At 48.6% G+C, this 19659-nt stretch overlaps 1 protein-coding gene across 10 annotated transcripts in view; it reads left to right on the top strand.

Moving 5' to 3' along the window:
* The window catches only part of NFASC (neurofascin), a 165773-nt gene that overhangs the window by 38204 nt on the left and 107910 nt on the right, over positions 1-19659 (top strand). For 9 of the 10 annotated variants that reach the window (XM_090026559.1, XM_090026565.1, XM_090026564.1 and 6 more), the window contains exon 2: positions 16604-16677. The gene's annotated coding sequence lies outside the window, so the exon portion shown is untranslated. Of the gene's footprint in view, positions 1-6824; positions 7078-16603; positions 16678-19659 lie in introns of all 10 variants that reach the window. The other variant, XM_090026555.1, reaches the window with a different exon arrangement.

Here is a 19659-nt window from a genome sequence, read left to right as displayed (position 1 = left end):
CTGGTGAAAAGCTTTGTAGCTCTGAAACCCTTTTGGGTTATGTGAGGACTGGACCCTAAAGGCAAAAAAAAAAAAAAAGACAGCTCAATATTTATTGCCTACATCTGTAAGATTTAGCATTTGGAGCAGTTTGCATTGTAATACCGTGCAGGTGCTGCCGTCTGTGATATCTTGGCCAGAGGAGTTATTATTTTTGGTAGAACCTGAGCAGAAAAGGGCTGATTATTAAGTTACCCAAAAGTCTTCATGTAAAAATAGATCAATCTAGTTTAACTAGTAGTTGGAAAAAGTAGCTATTCCAGTGTGGACAGCACCAAGTTGTACCCAGCCTCCAAAAATCATGAGCTTCTCTCTCTCTCTTTCTCTCTACATATAAAAAATTAAGGTTTTTTTGTGTTTTTCTTTTAATTTGCCTTCTGGTTTCTTTGCCTTTTCAGGCTTTTCTGCACTGTTACAATGGCTAGAAGCTCCCTAGCTTTAGTGCAGCTTTTAGGAGCATGATTCTAGCAGTTGGGGTCTTTTGGGAAAACACTCAAAATTACAACTTTCATTAAAATCAAGCGAGTTAGCAACACCACTCCTCTGCTCTTGCCCCTCCAGGACATTGAGTTGGGCTGTCTCCTGGCTTGTAGGCAAACATTGCATTGCTTTGCCCACCCCACATCTATCACTGGCAGACGACTACACTTGGTAAGCCGTGGTCTGAAGTCTTGGCAAGCAACTGGAGGTGACTGCAAAATGATGAGCGTTTGCCCTCTTTTAAGCAGCTGATACAGTGGGTCTGGTGGGAGCTGTTTTCAGTCCGTCCTCTTTGGTTTTTAAGAAAGAGCATTGCTGTGGATCAGAAGATGCAGCGAAATGTTGTAGATCTGTGTAGTGACTCTCGTCCCAAAGGCCATTTTTAAACTAATGGTTTCATATGGGCAATCCTCATTCGCCTGAGCACGCCTCGCTCCTGACATCGAAGTCCACGTTTAACAGCGGGAGGAAACGCTTCTCTCTTTGGAAAGGTACACAGGACAGGAGCCTGTATGCGCCACATCCTGGAAATGCAAATGCTTTCCGGATGCTGTGGGAAGCAGAGACTGCGCAGCGTGCAGGGCCAAGAAGAGGCCGCGTTCCTGGGCAAAAGATTAGGGCTGAACCCTGCTGACTTACCCCTTTTGTGTGGTTTTCCATGAGGTTTCTGACTTCTTTTATCTTTTGGAAGCAGTAAGTAGGATCCACATCCGTGGTTTCCGGACGTTTACCACAAGAGCCTTGGAACATAGAAGCTATTGCCTCTGGCTGCTCGGTGCTTTTGAGAGCAATGGATTTGCCTTGATAAAATGCAAACATTTATACAGAAAGGAGGAACTGGAAAAGACCATCCTAATCGTGCTGTATAGCTCAGAGCCAAGAGGCTAACTATGAACAGTTAAGAAGCTCGACGCAGTTAAGAAGACCTGTGCTTTTAATTCTGGAGACCTGCGTTTTTTCCCCGTGTAAACATCAGCGGGTCTTGAAATAAAAGCCCTGGACCCAGCCTGAGGAGTTCACGCTCAGTTTTGGGCTCTCTCACCTGCTCTCTGTACGTCTTGGGGCACTTCACGCTGGAGGAGATCTTTTCAAAGGCACAAATAAGAGTTGGGCATTTTGACTTTAAGTCCTTCAGGACAGTCCCTATATCCCATTACTTCATGGGCATACACCACCTAACCGTGGTGGAGCCCCAATATCACCAGGGCTGCCAGCAGCCACTGCGTTATTCAGAATAGCAAGATTGCCCATGGTGACGTGCTTGCGATTGAGAAGACAAGTGCTCTTCTAGGAAGGATTAGTTTAACTTCAGCTGGTGATACCCCTATGCATTCCTTGTGTATAGTGCTTAATTGCATTTCCAGTGGCTTCTTCCAATGGAGAAACCCAAAGATCATTTTGATGAGAAAAGGCAGCTTTGGTAATGAAAGAGTAAGCCTCTCGAGTCCAGAAACCTCTGGTGTATGGTATACACTGTACTGTTAATGCCCAGGACATGAGCTTTCCTGTTGATAGTCCCCCCTTCCCCTCTTTGTAGTCGCTTATTGATACTTGCCTCAGTGAATCTGCTCAAACTTATTAGCTGGCTCTTTGTTTTCATGGAGATTAGGATTATGGAGCTAAATTCATGTTTAGCAGGACTGAGGCTTCCCGCAATGCATAAGGAGATCGCTGGGAGTCTGCGTGGGCCCTGCAGCTTCTGTTACTGGTCTAACTCTTGCTTAGTCTCCTTGACCTGGCAAAGTGTTTAGGACTTACAGTTTAGCTTCAGGTACTGTGTCCTTCGTAGAGGGTAAGAAGCCCTAAGACGGGCTGTAATGTATGGGGGAATCTCTTTGAAAGCCGTGGAAATTATCTTCCTAGAGTGGGGGCTCCTTCCCTGTTAAATGCAGGATATTATCACTGGGACGTAAAACTTGTGTCACTACAGGACTATGCAGGCGTAACAGTCGCATCATAGCAGCTAATGCAGGCTCTGGCTGGCAGCTTTCCTCCCCATCCTAAAGCAATTAAAAGCTGTGCTGATGCATAGCCTGTGAGCCCGTTCCACCCTGCCCCAATCCTCGAGAAACCACCCAGGCAAAAGGCGGACAGGTCCCTCTCGCCCACTGCTTGGGGCTTAGCCTAAAACGATGGCGTGTTACAAAACTAGACCCGTGGTAGGTTCAGTGGGGTCTGGCCTTGAGTTGCTGGAGGTGTTCGCTGCTCAAGCTCTTTGAAGGCTGCACCTGGTTTATGTGCCGCTAGGTAAGAGGGCGCTGGGTTTTACAGACCTGCAGGAAGGATTTCTAATCCCGAACCCATGCAGACGGCCTGTTAGTGGGGTCCGCTGGCATCAGTAATGGCTGCAGGCTGTGAGACCCTGCGTGTTTGTCTTGCGATGGCATCTCGGAAAATAAAAAGGAGAGGGGATGCAACGTGAACGCACGGCGTTGCTTCACTTCACCCCAGCCTCAGCCCAGAGAGGCACGTTATTCTGCGAGCAAGAACGAGCCACGGGCCCTACCATGTCTGGCAGTGTCGGCGAGGTATCCCTGCGGTATTCAGCAGAGATCTACCCTTCTTTACCCTGGGAGGCATGACAGAAAGCTCGACTTGGCCCCCATCCCTTTAACTGCAGAGGGCTTGTGAGAGTTGCCTCTTGCTTGAACAGTAACGTGAGCTGAATTCAGAGCGGAGGAGGAAAGGCCTAAGAGGAGCAGTGCCGTGTTGGCCAGACTCCTCTCTGTCCCCAGCCAGCAAAAAGTCGAGATTTTGTTGTTGTCGTTGGAAAAAAGACAAAAGCCACGCACAGAAAACCGGCCTTTCTGAATGCAAATTCCCCAAGAAGCGCCTCCCTTCCCTTTTTCTCAATTAACAGTTTGGGCGAAGAGGAAATAAAAGGGGAAGTCTCCCCGCTGGTGATTCCCAGGCCTCCCCGGGAGCGAGGAAAGAGTCAGAGCTCTTGACTAATTTTTTGTGAACAATTTTGGATGCAGCGACTGAAATCCGCCCCCTTCTCACTCACTTCCGCGCAGAAACGTGGGTTGCCATGGATACCCCGGCCTGCCAGGCTCCCCACGGAGCGACCCCGGCGGCTGAGGGCAGCGGTGCCCCGGGCAGGTCCGCGTGGTTTGTGAAGCCAGGTTTGATTTGGTGGCGGTACCTTTGCGACAGGGGACTGGATCTGTTCCTGCGAGGAGATATTGCTCTGCCGGATTCTGCCATAGCAGGAAATCCTGCAACCCCAAATGGCTTCAGTGCCTGCGCCCACGTGTGTCGGGTCTGACGCTCGTTTACAGTGATTCTGGCAATCCGGTCTACACTTTTCTGGAAATACCCGTATTGCCAACGGCATAGTCTTTGCAACCCCCGTGGAAACCCCGTCTTTGTTTCCCGAAGCACCAAAATACATCGATATTGGAAATCCTGTTTGAGTAAATGGGGGACGGATCCAATGCCATGATGATTTATGCTTAGAGTTCATCTAGTTGAAGAGATGGTCACAGCCCTAGTCCTGGCGAGACCGATTGTTCTGCCATGCTCATTGCTTTTTCTGCCTCTCGAGTTTTCCACCATAGGTGGGTTTTTAGGTGAAAGAGGATTTCAAATTTGATTTCAAGCCTTCCTTTAGAGGGTCTCTCAAAAGCAGCTGATCCCATTAACGCTTGGCTGTCCCTTTGATTTCCAGTTCTGATCTCACAGTGGTGTAAATCAACTCTGCCGAAGTCAACGGAGTTACCTCTTTTTAAAAACAGGGGTACTTGGGGTCAGAAAGCAGCCCCGCTGAGCGCCCAACTAATTATCTCCACAGAGGACTTCCATGTGCTTGTCCCAAAATGCAGGGAGCTGGGGGCATCCCGTCACCGGGGCAGTCTGGTAATTCAGCGTGGCTGCATTTGAAGGCTGGGATTTCTCAGCCATCCCAACTTGGGGTATCAAAGGATTGGGGAGCCGGAGTGATCCAGGCTGCACTTGGAGTGGACGTAGACATGGGGAGGCATGCACAGAAGTTATGCCAGCCCTTTCCAGCCAGGGGAGAGGGGAGGAAGGAGCCCCCGGTCATGCTGAATGTCACATTTGTATCCCTACTCTATTTTTTGCCTCATCACATCTCGCCCCTGCTCCCCTTGTCTGCCAGGTGAGAGGTATTTTGGGTTTCTCATTGTCAGAGACTCTTTTTTTTGTAATAAGAGCTTGGTGCTTTTCGGTCTCCCCATCAGTAGGTGTGTTGAGGATGGTCCTGTATTGTCCAAATATTTTAAACAAGTTTCCATCTTTTTAAAATATTTTAAACAAGTTTCCATCTTGGTAAAGGGAGGGGGCAGCTTAGGAGACATAGGGCTATACACAGTTTGGTAAGAATAGAAGTTAGAAGACTTGATTGAGCAGATCGAAGGAAGTGATCCTTCCCCTGTATTTGGCACTGATGAGGCCACATCTGGAGTCCTGCCCCCCCCCGCTGCAGAAAAGATGTAGACAAGTTGGAGTGGAGGGCAACGAAAATGGTTAGGGACTGGGGCACGTGACTTATAAGGAGAGGCTGAGGGAGCTGGGCTTATTTATGTCATAGATTTCATCAACGTTAGGGCTGGAAGGGGCCTCGGGAGATCCTCGAGTCCAGCCCCCCGCCCAAGGGCAGGAAGTCAGCTGGGGTCACAGGATCCCAGCAAGATAAGCATCCGATTGACTCTTAATGGAATCCAGAATAGGTGCTTCAGATTGAGTCTGGAGAAGGGAAGACCGAGGGAGATTGAACAGCAGCCTTCAGCTCCCTGCAGGGGGGCTGCGAAGAGGATGGAGCTGGGCTGGTCTCAGTGGGGGCAGATGACAGAGCAAGGAGCAATGGGCTCAAGTGGCAGCAAGGCAAGTTGAGGTTGGATATTAGGAAAAACTCTCTCACTGCGAGGGTAGTAAAGCACTGGAAGAGGCTCCCCAGAGAGGTGGTGGAGTCTCCATCCTTGGAGGTTTCCAAGGCGAGGCTAATCAGAGCCCTGGCTGGGACGATCTAGCTGGGGTTGGTCCTGCTTTGTGCCAGGGGTCGGACTAAATGTGACCTCCCGAGATCCCTTCCAGCCCTCATTTTCTATGAGTCTAGGCTTCTGAGAATCAACCCTGATGGCCAGAGAGCAGTGCTGAGCAGAACTGGGGCATTTTATTTAAGCACCCCATACTTGCTTGAAGATGATCTAGGCTGCCAAGTGCATTTGCTTGTTTGGACATAACATTGTCCTGTGGGTGATGGAGAGGATTGACAGCTTGTAGATGTCCCTTCTCCGCCCCCTTTCACCTCCCAGCTCTGCTTCTGATTTTCTGGATGCAGTCCTAAGGAGGTCAGTTCACCTCCCTACCTCGGTTTCCCCATCTATAACAGGGAGAGAGCAATGCCTTGGCAGGGCTGCTGTAGGGCTTAATTGCTTCCAGTTGGAGATCCTGAGCAGGAAGGTAGCGGAGCAGGCAAAGTGTTAAAAATGTTTGTGATTCCTGCCTGCCTCTGTGCTCTGAAGCTGGGGAAAGACTGCAAATGCCACGAGACTGTGATGCATGCTTGGGAGGGCGGGAGGGGTCGGCAACTGCGAAGCATCCAGCTGCCACATGACCCACATTTGGAAACCAGATAAAGGATTGGAAGGTTACTACCCAGAATAGATATTTGTTCGTACAGCTAATTACATCCTTTTAATCATTTTCAAATCATAGCGTGCCAAACTTTTTATAGGATCTGACAATTTCTGGGAAGTGTCTATTTTTTTAATGCGTTCTGTCCAATTGATAATGATAAACTGAAATCACGATCTCTGGAAACCAACAGAACCCCCCCCAGCTGTTTGCAAGTTATACTGTGAAATCTGAATGTGGTTTTTCAAACTCATATGTGCGCGTGCACACATGCACACACACCCCCCCCCTGAGCTTTCTTCCATTTCCACGGTCATTACATGGGGGACGGTTACTCCACGAGTTGCTTCCACTGAAGTTTTGTGGGCGCTTTGCCATTCAGTTCAGGGGGTGCAGGCTTAATGCTCGACTGCGAATGTAAAATTGCTCAGTCAAGATTCCTGTGAAGGTCTCAATGCACTCGAGAACGGGTGGACAATGGACAATGCAGCATCCACCGCACAACCAGCCCGCCCTTTTCTGGTGTAGCCGACTTAACAGCCACTTACGTCCACATGCCATTGGTAGCAATGGCACCATTTAACCAGGAGTCAGTACACCTTGTGGAAGGAGATCACTTTTGAAAATGGTCTCACATAGCTGATTTAACCAAATCTGCTTACAGCAATCAATTTGAAGTGTGCAGCTGCACGATTTTGTTCTGGCAGGATCACCGTGGGAACTAGCATGGCCGTAGTGTTACGTGGCAATGGCATAACTGGAGACGGTATTCTCCTGTTCAAATTCCCCTGCCCGCCACCACCACCTGGGAGGCTGCCTAAGAGAAACCGGCAGCTCACATCCGTTGTGTTTGCACCTTGCTGTGTGTACCTGCCAACATCCGTGTTATCAGGAGGCCGCTTGCATCTACAGCATCAAACAGCATCATCTTATTACCAGAAGCCCTTCAGCACCAGCCAGGTCAGCTTGCGTTCTCTTGTCCTGGAAGTGCAGTGGGAGGAAGGGGGCAGCAAAAAGGACTGAAGAAAACCTGACTTTTAATTAAAGCCTAATTCTAGAGCCAGTAGGATACAGATGTCAAATGTAGGGCCAGAGAGGATTTGGTCCCATCTCAGAAAGGATCAGACTTGTGGCTAGCCTCCTTTTCTGAAATAAAGCTCTATATAATATAGTATTCCCATTACCTTGGTTTTTAGTTTGCCAGCTGCAGGACTAGAAGGCAGAAATGAACTTGCTCATCACTTGCTGTGGCACAGAAATAAATGCAGTTAGCTTCCCTCCGACCCCAATTCTCTTTGTTTTTTGGGTGTGTTTAATAAATAAATAGCCTGTGAACATGTCTCTGGGGAGAGAAGGAGGATTTAATATAGCCATCTTTTAAGCATGTGTTTGACTTAACTATATTAATAAAGCTTTAATATGGGGATTTTAAAACCCTGCCTTTCAACTGTTTTTATAAGTTATTTTGTCTTACTGTAAGCTGCCCTGAGCTCTTCTTGGGTGGGGTGGCACATAGGTCTAAAGAATGAATACATAAATAAATGACCCAATGGCAGCGTTGAAACCCCCGCCTAAGTCTGCAAGCATGACCACTGCAAGCACTTACATTGGTGCATGCATTACTCATTAATTAATCAGAGCAAACAAGGCCTCCATATTGTTGGACCATTGCAAGCAAGGATATACCACATTAGAAACTCTGGAAATCAGAGGACTTCATGTGTGTGTAATTAAAGCAAGTGGTCCAGCTTCACAAAAGAAATCCTAGAAGATTCCTGCCGGGTGTATACACCTTCTGAAAACTGGGGAACTTGGAGACTAATTTGATGGCCACAGCTACTTGGGGTCTTTGGTTTTGCATTTCACTCTTTGCCCAAACCTGCAGCTCTGGGTTTGGTGCTGACGCAGCTACAGGCCACCCTAGATCTTTTCTGTACCCACTGGATTATGTGATTTGTTCCCGCCCCGCCTGTCTTAATGGCATGGGGTATTTTTTTCCTTGCGATTTGCATGTAATAATTAAAGCGATGAGAATTTATGAACTAGAGCTCCTTTGTGAGCTCTGAGGCGAGGTGGGGAGGATGCAGGAGGCAGATGTTTGGGGTATCTGCAGACCATCCTTTTCGTAATCGCGTCCTCCCGTGATCGGAGTGAACCGCTTCTCCTCTGCTCCTGTCCCTGACGTCGGAAGATTTATATCAGGGAGGCTCAGCGGGGAAAATATTCCTGCCCTTCTGCGCCAGCTGTAGCCTGTGGGATGCGGGGAATATTTTACAACCCACATCAGGGAAAAAACAGCTTAACTGTTCTTACTTCAGACTCGGTAGCCAGGCTAGGGAGAGAGATTAGATGACCTTTTGCTACTTCAATTTCTAGGAAAAAATCCCATTGCAATCAGCGTGGGCGCTTAGGCTCCTCCTAACCCCAACGTTAGACCTCACTGAAAGCACATTTCATCCATTTCTCACCCCCCCGCCCAAATCTCCTCTTCTCTCTCTCCCACTGTCTCTCATACTTCCTTCTGAATTAATTCCTCCTGTAATAATTCCTCGCCCTCTCTCCTAGAAACGTGAAGAGGAAAGGGTGTGCCTTGCGCCAGGCAATGCAGAACGGCTTCTCTAAACGAACGCCATCACAACGCACCTCCTTGCTCGACTGGTGATCTCCGAACAGTCGAGAGCTCCCGGGTTTTCTCTGGGATGTCTCGTGGAAGCTGGGGCAGAAGCTAACCGTGGTGTGGGCTGGAGGAGGTCCCGAGGTTCAGCTTTCCAGTCGCCCCCCCGGGGGAAAGATCACGGCTCCGTGCACGTAATCAAAGCAAATGATCCAGGTTCACAATAGAAATCCCAGAAGAGTCCTGCTGGGTGCACACACCTCCTGAAATTTGGGGAACTTTATTTTAAACCAAAGTGGAAACAGGTCCCTTCCTTTTGGTTTCAAATCGATTGTCAAAGGCCATACAACACTTCAAAGGGCTGGTTTATTTGTGTGTGTATTTTCTATGTATGAAGTGGGTCTTGTGGAAGTTTTGCAAACCAGGTGAAGTTCTGTGTTGCAAAACGACCAGAACAAAATACCCTCTTCCAAAAACCACAGAAACATGTTTACTTCTTTTCCATGATATTTTAAGCATGTAGCAATAGAGCCTGGCCTGCATTGATATATTATTTAAAGTCCCAGGGACAAGCCAAGGATGAGGAAATGTGGGAACAGAGCATCAAAATATTTTGGAGCCCACACACCAAGATCATCCTTAAAAATGGCCTTTGTTCCAGTTTTTGCAATGGGAAATCGAGTTCTTCTGAAAATGCTGGCCACAGAGGGAAGGACGTGTTCTCTAGTTAGACCTACGGGGGATTTTTTAGGAAGTTGCCCAGTTAAAATCTGGCCAGGATAGTTGAACTAACCCTGTACTCGGAATAAGTGCCATGAGCAATTCCATGGCCACAACTACTTGGGTCTTTGGTTTTGCATCTCACCCTTAGCCTAAACCTACAGCCTTGGGTTTGGTACCGACTCAGCTATAGCCCATCCTAGATCTTTTCTGTAACCACTGGATTATGCGATTTCTTCCCAGCCCGCATTTCCTAATGGTCTGGGGTCTTTTTTTCCCTGCAACTTGCATGTAATAATTAAAATGCTGAGAGTTTATGAATGCGTCCCAGCGATTCTGTGAGCGCTTGTACGTATGAAATAGCCTGTTCAGAGGCTGAAATGCTTTCGCAGTTCGACCTGTTCCCTTGGTACCAGATTTGGAGCAATCAGTTTGTGTTCTTCCTGGGTAAACAGCGCCCGCAGACCTGTGGTAATCGTACTTGGACGGGGCATCGTGCAGTCATTAAAGCTGCAGCTTCAGGGCTCTGACATTTGACAATGGCTTAGCTGTTGTTTGTAGCTGGCATCGGTAACTGTTCCTCCCTACACTTTCCTGCTTGCATTTGCCCTGTCAACAAACCAGCCGCTTTTTCTCGCTAGATCCAGGTTTTGATCAAAACCCCCCGACTCTCTCTCAGAAGCCTGTGTCGTGCTTGATGATAATGATGGCAGATGGGCCAGAGCAGCCTAGGAGCATTGCTGCCACGGAGCGTCCTCTTCAGACTGAAGGTTGCAGGGCAGGGCTCAATGAGACGTCTGCGCAGCAGAGATTTTCACCTTCCTTCTCTTGTTACCAGTCCTGCCTCTTTGAAGGACCAACATCCACACTTGTTTAAATGTCCTGGAAGAGGTTGCTTAACCTTTTGCATTCCTTACCCAGCTCTGTAGGGTAAAAGCCCTGCTTGGTCCTGCTTCATTTGGCTGAAACCGAATGCCTTATCTCAATTAGCTTATTGCAATTTTCAGAGAGGAATCGATAGGCAGATGGAGTACGTGCGCTGACAATATGACTGTTTCACAAAGAGACTCAGAGAAAGTTTATTATGAGGATCCTGCAGCATGCTAGGACATCCCCAGAAGCAAGCTGTGCCATAGCATTGGTAACGACTCCAAAATATTTGAAATCGAGAGGACGGCAACGATGAACTAGTACTTGCTACTGCACGTGACAGGTGGGAGGCTGAGTGAGCTGTTCTGAATGGCGCTTTGAGATTCTTGAATGGCAGGTGCTCAAAAATGTTCTCTCTTTCCAGGAAGCCGTCGCTTAAACATTATTGTATACTATCTCGGTCTGAATTTTCTTGAGTTGCAGGGGGTACATTTCAGCGGCCAAATACAGTCCATAGAATCTACAACCCCTGTCCTAGCCAGCGGAGCGTTGTTCCAAACAACATACTTCCTTATGAGCACGGCTTTAAACTTGCCTTCTGACATTTGATTGCTGCACACCTGCTAGGCCTAACGTATAAAGAAAAGGAGGGCTGTCATCATTTTCCACTGCCCAACACGAAACGCTTCCAAGGATCCTGGCTTTCAGAAGACGGATGCTTTTTCATTTCATAGGTTGCTAGCATCCTCACCCTTTCTCAGAAGTACTTCCCATTGTAACGCTAAATATTTTCAAATATCAAATGGTGGCGCCGTAAATCTTATCTTTCAGTCTTTGACAATATCCAGAAATGTTCCTATCCGTAAGTGGATTAACAAGACTCTTTGGTTTAGCTTTAGCTGCTTATGTTCTCAAAACGATGCCTCCAGAGATCTCCGGGCACGGTCCTCCGATATGAGAGGTGTTGCGATGATGTTAGAACACCTGTCCCTGTCCCGTGCTATCCATGTGTCAGGTATAACTTGGATTCCTTTGTCTGTTTACTGATGCTCAGCCTACATCTGCTTGACGTGGCTCCTCTGCGCAGGGCCTGGAAACCACTTGGCCATTCCAGCATCCTCCACCGTGTCTCGTCTGCCCACCCAGTGGATCCATATTTTACTCTGGTATAAGGACAGAGTTACTGTGTATTTGCACAACGGGGAGGACAGGTATGAGGACAAAGTCACTGTGTATTTGCACCGGGGTGACTGAATAAGGAGCAGTTTCTCTTCTGAACTACCAGAACTGCAGCTCCACCGGAAGATGTTGCACTTGGGATGCAGACCGTTTTTAAGATAAAAACCAGTGGCTCACAATGAAGGACAGTTACAAAAAAAACAACAAACAGAGAGGCTGTAACAATTCATTGTCTCCTTGATACGAATAGCATAAAGACTGCTATAAAGACGGCTTTTAACAGCAGCGGAAGGCAAGGCCATCAACCCTGGTTTAAATCTGGTGCCTTGTCATGTTTACTCACTGCTTTAAACTGGTGTTGAGATATAGTTCCCCTCCCTAGCTGCACATCACCAGCCAGCCCAGAGCTTCATGATCTCACTTGGCTTTCAGTGACTTCGAGAAAAAGCAGGGTAGTGTTGGAGAGGCCGCTGTATCGGGTGACAGAAAGAGCGGGGTCGTTTGCAATAGGTCGCAGGCTTGTTTACTGAGTGATGATTACCTGCTGAATTTGGAGTTTTATTTCTTTACTTAGCATGGGGATAAGGCAGGGAAAGGGAAGGTGGGAAGAAAGCAATAAACTAGATATATATTATGTATAATATGTACAAAACCCTATAAAAGACTTAGAGGGTATGAATGCAGAGGGCTGTACAGTGCATGGCTTAGAAAGTCTGAGGGCTATGTAGGTGTAAATCAGGAGCAACTTGCTTGTTGGTGTAAATGAGTTTTAAGAGCTGCACAAAATGGATTGGAGTTTGACATGGGCAGGTAGGTTCTTGGGTAGATCTGATATCTTTTATTAGATCAATTCAGATAGTTGGAAACATTCTCCTTAGCAAGGCTGCGGGTTTAAGTACCCTTTGTCAGGCTGAGGAAGCATGTGCAGTTGGTGTGTGCTCTTCCTGGACGAAACGATGGTCTTTCTATCGGCGTCAGTGGCCTGTGGGCTTACCACTAAGGGACGGTAAATATTATGGTTCACATTCTGGGAAGACGGTGTGTCAAGTCCGTGGCAGCCAAGCAGTGTTGTAGAGCAGCTAGTCAGGAATCGGATCCTTTCATCCCCGGGTACCAGTACTACTCTGACTTGCTCCCCGGCTTCCCAAAGGCCCACCTTCCACCAGGAGCCTCTGAAATTGGTGGTACCGGTTTCTGAGGGTTCAGACAACATATGCCAGTGGTCCAGATGCTCTGCAGATCCAGCTGAGGTCGGCTTGGCATCAAACAATGGGCTCTGAAGCCAAGAACCCCAAATTACCTTTTAAATAAAAAAAAAAATGAAGCCTTCCAGTGCTAGTGTGCCCTGGTTTCCCCATCCGGAAGAGAGAGAGGCCTTGTAACTGGGCTATTGCGAGGGCTTTCTGCTATTTTTAGTTTGGGAAAGGTACTCTAGAGCAGACGAGTTATTAAACTAAAATCTCCTAGCAGCAAGGTCAGCTGCACAGCGGCGGGACTTGCCGAGGGCTCGTCTCTGTGGGTAAGTACTCGAGGGAGCGACCATTGTGCGGAGTGGCTGGGCTTTTTGTAATGCGGACACTTGTGTCCGTGATGAGTGTGGGGTTAGTGTGCGGAGCAGCTCGTGCACTATAAACTCACACCTCTGCTGGCTTCACGGTAACATCGCTGGTCAGGCAGCCCCGAGGCACTCGCTCTCCGAAGCGTTTCAGAGCGGACAACATCTGGATTCTTTTCCATAGCTCCCCACGTCTCTGGGACCCGAGCGTGCTTTGGGCAAGGGGAACCTGCCCCACAGAGAGTTAGCATAGAAGAAACCCCTCTGCTACCCTGGGGAGAAAGGAGATCACCAAGACGGTCGTTCAGCCTTGCTATCTGATTTTTTTAAGGTTTGGGGGTTTTTTTGTAACTGTGCCATCTTCCCCCCCGCATCTTCTGCATATTGCACTGCTGTGCAAAGGTTGCTCGCTGGATAGCTCAGGGATAAAATGTCAGATTCAGTGCTTCTGTGCTCTCACCGCTGTTTCAGTGCCTGGGGTTGGAAACTAAATGTCAAAGGCATTATGCAGCACATGGCAACCAGATGTGCTCGAGTAATGTCTGCGAAGAACGGGGCGGACAAACTGTGTCTATAGACTCCCAGAAGAGTAAGCTACCATGAGTCAAGCTAAGGTGCGAACGTGCAGTGCATTAGCTACTCGTGTGTGCTCTCATCGTGCGGTGAGTCCTAAGGTAGAGGGACAAGCTACCGTGCCCTTACCAGGGGGTAAGCGTGTACACACGGGCAGTTATTGCAGAGTTGACACTGCGCTGCAGAGGTACAGCCTCAGCTTACGTCGTGGTAATTGGCTCTTGGCATCATGCTCTTGGTGAAGCCGGCTTGTAGTGTTGTGAGCTAATACTGCATGTGCCACGCTGTGGTATCTAGGACATCCCCTTTTACACTCCTAGGGTTACTGAAACCTCATCTCGTTCAGCCAACACCAGAGGAACATCATGGTGTCTAGGCACTAAGTGTCTCTTGCTAACCAGATGTGAATTGACACCAGTGATGGGTCTGAGGCCCTCATCTGGACTCTGAAAGAGGGAGCCGTGTCGGTAAATACAGATGGCTTACCGAATCGTGACGTAGCAGTCGTGTTGCCTTCTTGTTGGTGGCCCTTGCTGCTTCGATCCAGTTACAGAGCTCTGTGGCATGGTATGCAAGCAGAAAGGTCCCAATTCAGGGTTTAGCTTTGGAGATCGGAATATGAGCTCCTTTTGCTCTGTGTGGAGTAGACTCAGCAGATGTTTTGCTGATGTGTAACTTAAGCATCCTGAGTTAATACTTGATAATCCACCCCGCCACACACACACACACACACACACACACACACACACACACACACACACACACACACACACACACACACACACACACACACACACACACACACACACACACACACACACACACTCTCTCTCTCTCTCTCTCTCTCTCTCTCTCTCTCTCTCTCTCTCTCTCTCTCTCTCTCTCTCTCTCTCTCTCCCCCCCCCCCCCCCCCCGGGATGACGCTTGCTCCTTGATCCAAGAAGCTTAAAGAGCCGACTCCGGCAATGCGATGAGCCGTCCCGCCCTCCGCTCCCATGGTTTCCAGTGGGAGGGGAAGGTTACATCGTTCCTAAGGGAGGTGATTTGGGATAATGCAGAGTCCAGCTCAAATTAGACACAACTTGAATGGGCCTGGAGAGGGAGGGCAAGATATGGAAGGAAGAGGCATGGCTTGAGATGGGCACGGGCAGGAAGGGGTTAGTGAGGTAAGACGGGGAGACGGCTCTTGGCCTGGGCTTGGGAGCAACTCGATAAAACATGGAGAAAAGCATAAACATCAGGAACATGGAAGTTATTGGGGTGGGCAGTGAATGGGCACCGGGGTGTTTCTGTTTGGTGCTGGGCAGGGGGGTTATAGCAGATCTCTGCCCTCGTCGGCTCCCATGATTCTTCGGCACAGAAACAAGTGCCTCTTTCAGTGCCCTAGCAGGGAGCCTGGGCTGGGGTGTGCGCTGGGCTTGGGGCTTGTATGCCTGCTGCTTTCTGGGCATGGCTGATAATCAGGTTCTTTGTAGGAAAGTGGCATTTAGAAGTTCCCAGAACGTGAATTCCTGCAGCGGAGGGAGGCGGCACAATCCTGCTTTGTTCTCAAAGCCCCTCGGACGCGTTTTCTGGGTGGACCCGTTGTTTTTCCTTGAGCTGCTCGCAGCAGCCGATGTCACTTTTCTGCTTCCCCTTCCTCCTTCCGAGGGGCCGAGTCCTGCTTGCTCCTTGGCACCCATAAGGATCCTTAAATGCATTCAGGAGAGCTATGTCTAGAAATGCAGCCCTAGGAAAAAGGCATCACGTTCCAGGGTAGAGGGGGATTTTCTCCTCCATTGGGCACTAAGGTGATTGTGCCTGGACTATGCGGCCAGCGGCTTGCGTTGCTTTCCCTGAAGAGTATTGACCAGCTGGAAAGATGATCAGAAAAGAACAACGCAATGACCCAGGGGCTGAATGGATTGATTATATGGGGGCAGGGGAAGGAGGGGGATGAGCAGATGCAGTTTGGTTAAGCCATTACTCAGTGGACTGGGAGAGGCCAGTCCATATCAATAATTGAAGGTTGTAAAGAGCAAGGGGGGATGAATTCTCTGGTGCGGTATAAAGAGAGATGGCTGGAGGAGCAGGAGGATGCTAGCTAGGAGTAGGGAAATTTTAGTCTAAAATATCAGGGGGGAAATCCTAACTGAGAAAAACAGGGGCTGGGACTTGTGGAATTACTGCTGCTTGGAGGCCTTGCCTCACCTGGACGATATCCTCGTGCCCATGCTGTGGGGAGCAGTCCTGGAGGAGAAGATGGAGACTGTCTCATAGGCCTTGTAAATCTCTTGTATCCACTCACTGTCTTGTGATTTAGAGCTCGCTATAGAGGGAATGACTCACCCGGTTGTCTTAAAGCTGCTTTTGGAAACGTGCGTTGGGAGGGTTATGAAGCGGAGACAATAATCTTAACCCTCGGCAAGTTTTGCCTCTTTTACAGGATGCTTTTTACCAGGAGGGAGAGGGAGAAGGGGTGGACAGAGAGATTCTGCCCTCCGTTTCGCAAGGCTAGCGGAGAGCCCCCTTTTGGGAACTGTGCAACCGCACAATGACACTCAAGTTGCTCAGCAAACTGAGGGGGGCTGGAGAGGGGAAGGGGTATTCCAGAGCGGCTTCTTACAATGACGTACCTCAAAGTCACACACCCAGACATGATTTTAGCCCCATGGGCAAAGATCAAATATTCATGCTAGACATCCAGAGCAGAATTTGCACCCTTGAAAATTTGCCTACTAGCGACCTACTAGAGAGCGCGTGGCTGTGACTCGTGAACCTTTCGTAGAGGTCAGAGGCTAAAGCCAAGTAATGCTGGGTGCTTATTGCTTTGGAAATTGCCCTCCTCTGAAGCTGCTTTAGGTAGGCTGGACACCAAAAACTACCTGCTACTTTAAAAATGGTCTAAAACTCCAGGGAACTCTTGTTTGCAAAGGATCTATGTTACATTGCGAACATTTCTTAACAGCTCATTCACGTTTCTCCTTGTTCCATAGGCTGAAGAATAGCGGAGTGGCGTATTTAAGACAAGAGAAAAGTATTTAAAAGAGACCGAGGATACAGTATTAAGGTAAGAGACTGCTTCTGCACACATTTCAGTTATAGGGGCACAGTTAAATTAGGTTTGGATGGGACTTCTTGGTAGGTCGCAAGCAGTTGCTCTGAACAAACAATGGAGCTTCCAGTATCCCAAAATGTAGGGTGGGCTCCCCCCCAAAAAAAATCTTAATCCAGACCTGACTTGTCCAGATGATTTCCTGCTTCCTGGAAAAGGCAAAAGAAAAACCATGGATCTGCAACAACCCCAGCTCATGAGGTGTTCAGGTTCTGGGTTCATGGGCTACTGAGAGCTTAACAGTAGAAATGTGGAAGGACCGACTCCAAAGTCAGGCCTGTGGGGCACCCTGCCTCTCCTTGCTGGATGCTGAAAGCAGTGCTAGAGTAATTGCATTACCCTGGTATAAGAGGCACATTCATTTGCTTACCTAACCATCCTCAGTAACTTAATTAAGTTACAGCAATCCTCCGATCCTACTGTAGCCTGATCAACACGTTCTAATGCCAAAAAATGGTAAAAACTTACTCACCTGGCTTGTTTCTTACCCTAATTGAGGGAACATCTAGTGGAATTGGAAATTGTGGTGCAAGGATCATGACTGGGGACTGACGAGTGCTGAGGCAGGCACGTACTGAGAACAGACGTGCGTGTCCCCAGCTAACCTGACTTGAATCTGTCATTTGGTTGCTTCTACCGAGGGACGCTGCCTTCCAGACACTAAAACTGAAGGCGTCAGCAAGCGGCGTGTGCTCCATGTGTCAGTCTCAGTGTCCGGATAGCAGCATCACCTCCAGGCTGTGGCACAGCAGATTGGATCAGCTGTGATCTGAATGCCCTTGGTTGCAATACGTGATCCGTTTGGATCCGGCCTGGGCTTTTTCAGGAAAACAAGCTTAGTTTCCAGCCCTGCGTGCAGGATCTAGTGCAATTACCCGGCACAATTAAAAATGCTTTGGCAAGCTAATTAGGGGCGTGCTTTGACAGGACCTACAGGTATCAGACCTGGTTCCCAAAGACAGTGCTTGATTCGCCAGCACTTGAAGTCTTTAAATCAGACTAGCTAGCTTTTGGGAAGAAGCGGTCTAATTCAGCCCCAAGTTTTTTGTCTTGGTTTAGAAATCACTGGGTGGGAATCTGTAGCTTTGCAGAAGTTCAGACTAGATAAGCTTCCTGGTTCTCTCTTGCCTTTTACATCTGAAGTTATACAACCCCATCAAAGTGGCTGGCATAACTTTTCCATAAACTTTCGGTGGGATCAAGATTTTGCGTGAAACCTTCTGCCACTTATTTGAGTGTGTTACGTGGCAGAAGTGAGAGGACCTGCCATCCAGTCAGGTCCTTAGACTGTTCACAAGCCTGTCCAGGGAGAGGTGGATTTCAAGAGGTGTTAAGAGCAACTTTGATTCTTCTCGTCTACCTCTAAGGGATCCTGAGAGATTTAGTTAAAGTTTGAAGTGTTGTGAGAGCATTTACTGGAGAGAGATGTTCATCCGCGTGTTTCAACCATGACTCTTTTCTTGGATGAACGTAAGAGGATTGTTTAACGGTGCCCGGGAGCGTTCATACGTGCTGAGGTAGAACCGCAGGTGCAGACGTGGACTTAGTGTACTTGAACTGCTAAGGGAATTCAGCTTGACACTGTAGTTCCCTGCTTTGAAATCCTGCTGGGGTGCCTGGCTTTGCACTGTTCCCCTTAAGGAAAGTACCTTGGTTCTTTCATCTTTGCAAGCGGCCAGGACCTTGGTTTCACGTCTTTCAGAGGAAACATCAATACAAAGAATAGCGGGATTCGGTGAGTCCCAAAGTAGTTTCCTTGTTTACGGTTAGTCAAGGGAAGGGAATTTTAACCCCTGGGCATCCACACGCTAAAGCTCATACCATTTTGCTTCATTAACCTTTTCCCCCTGAGCAAAGGGAAAGCCCCCTCTCGGTGTCACGGCTCATATATTTGTGACATGCTGCATCATGTCACAGGCTGCTGTGATGGAGCTGAACAGATGCAGCTTAACCTATGTGACACCACGTGTGGGAGGATGTGAATAGTTCACGTGGCACACAGAGAGGACTCAGCTTTGGTGACAAACTGTCTTCTGATCTGCAAGCAAGTTGTTATTTATTCTTGGGCAGCCTGGTTCTTCCATGTGCTCGAGGAAGCCAGCGAGTGGCATCTGGTGGCAGGCAGTCGGGGTATTTAGTCTTGGCTGGTGCTAGAGGACCACAAGATGATGTATAGGGAATGTGCCGTGGTACTCTGCCTGGTGGGTCCGAGGAGCACATGTTGCGTGGGCACTGTGGTGGTCATATAGGCTGCAAGCTACCCCTGGTGGGAAGTGTCGTGTCTTTTTGTGGGACAGCAGAGACCCACTGGGTTATAACAGCTAGAAGGGGAGTAGTGCTTTGAGGCTTCAAGACACACAGCAAGTCTGTATTGCAAAAGGAAGGTGTGAATGTAGTACAAGCAGGTAAGCATAACAGTGCAGGGGGCGCAGCCTGGGCTTTTGCACATGCTAGTGACTACAGTGCAAGCCCTCCAGGCCTCCTGCGTATGTACCATGGTTGCTAGCGTGTGTTAAACCCTGTATCTTCACTGCCATCGTTACCCGTGTTAGCACACAACATGGTTTAGCCTCACTGACCTCATGGTTTCACTTTCACTGACTCCATCAACCTGCTCTGTCTAGAGCAGTGGTTTTGTGTCTGTGGTCTGGGGGTCCACAGACTATGCTTAAGGGGTCCACGAAAGATGGTTATGATCAATCAAAAGTACATGAATACCCGCACTTACAATTCAGTGGGGTCCATCCGCACCCCCATTTGAAATTTCCAAAGGGGCCCACAAATGAAAAAAGGTTAAAAACCACTGGCTTAGTGTCATGACCCAAGTCTTAGCAGGAATGGCTTGCTGACTGCAGTAGGGTCAGCCTGTGTGCCAGACCCTGAAAGGGGCTGCAGGAGGTGAGCCACCCGGTGTCTTATCCTTGAACAGCTCGTTGA

The sequence above is a fragment of the Crocodylus siamensis genome, chromosome 13 (genome assembly GCF_052110815.1).
Source record: "Crocodylus siamensis isolate JL-2025a chromosome 13, ASM5211081v1, whole genome shotgun sequence".
Taxonomy (NCBI): domain Eukaryota; kingdom Metazoa; phylum Chordata; order Crocodylia; family Crocodylidae; genus Crocodylus; species Crocodylus siamensis.
Note: the sequence above shows the minus strand (reverse complement) of the source record. Positions and strands in the feature narration are given on the sequence as shown.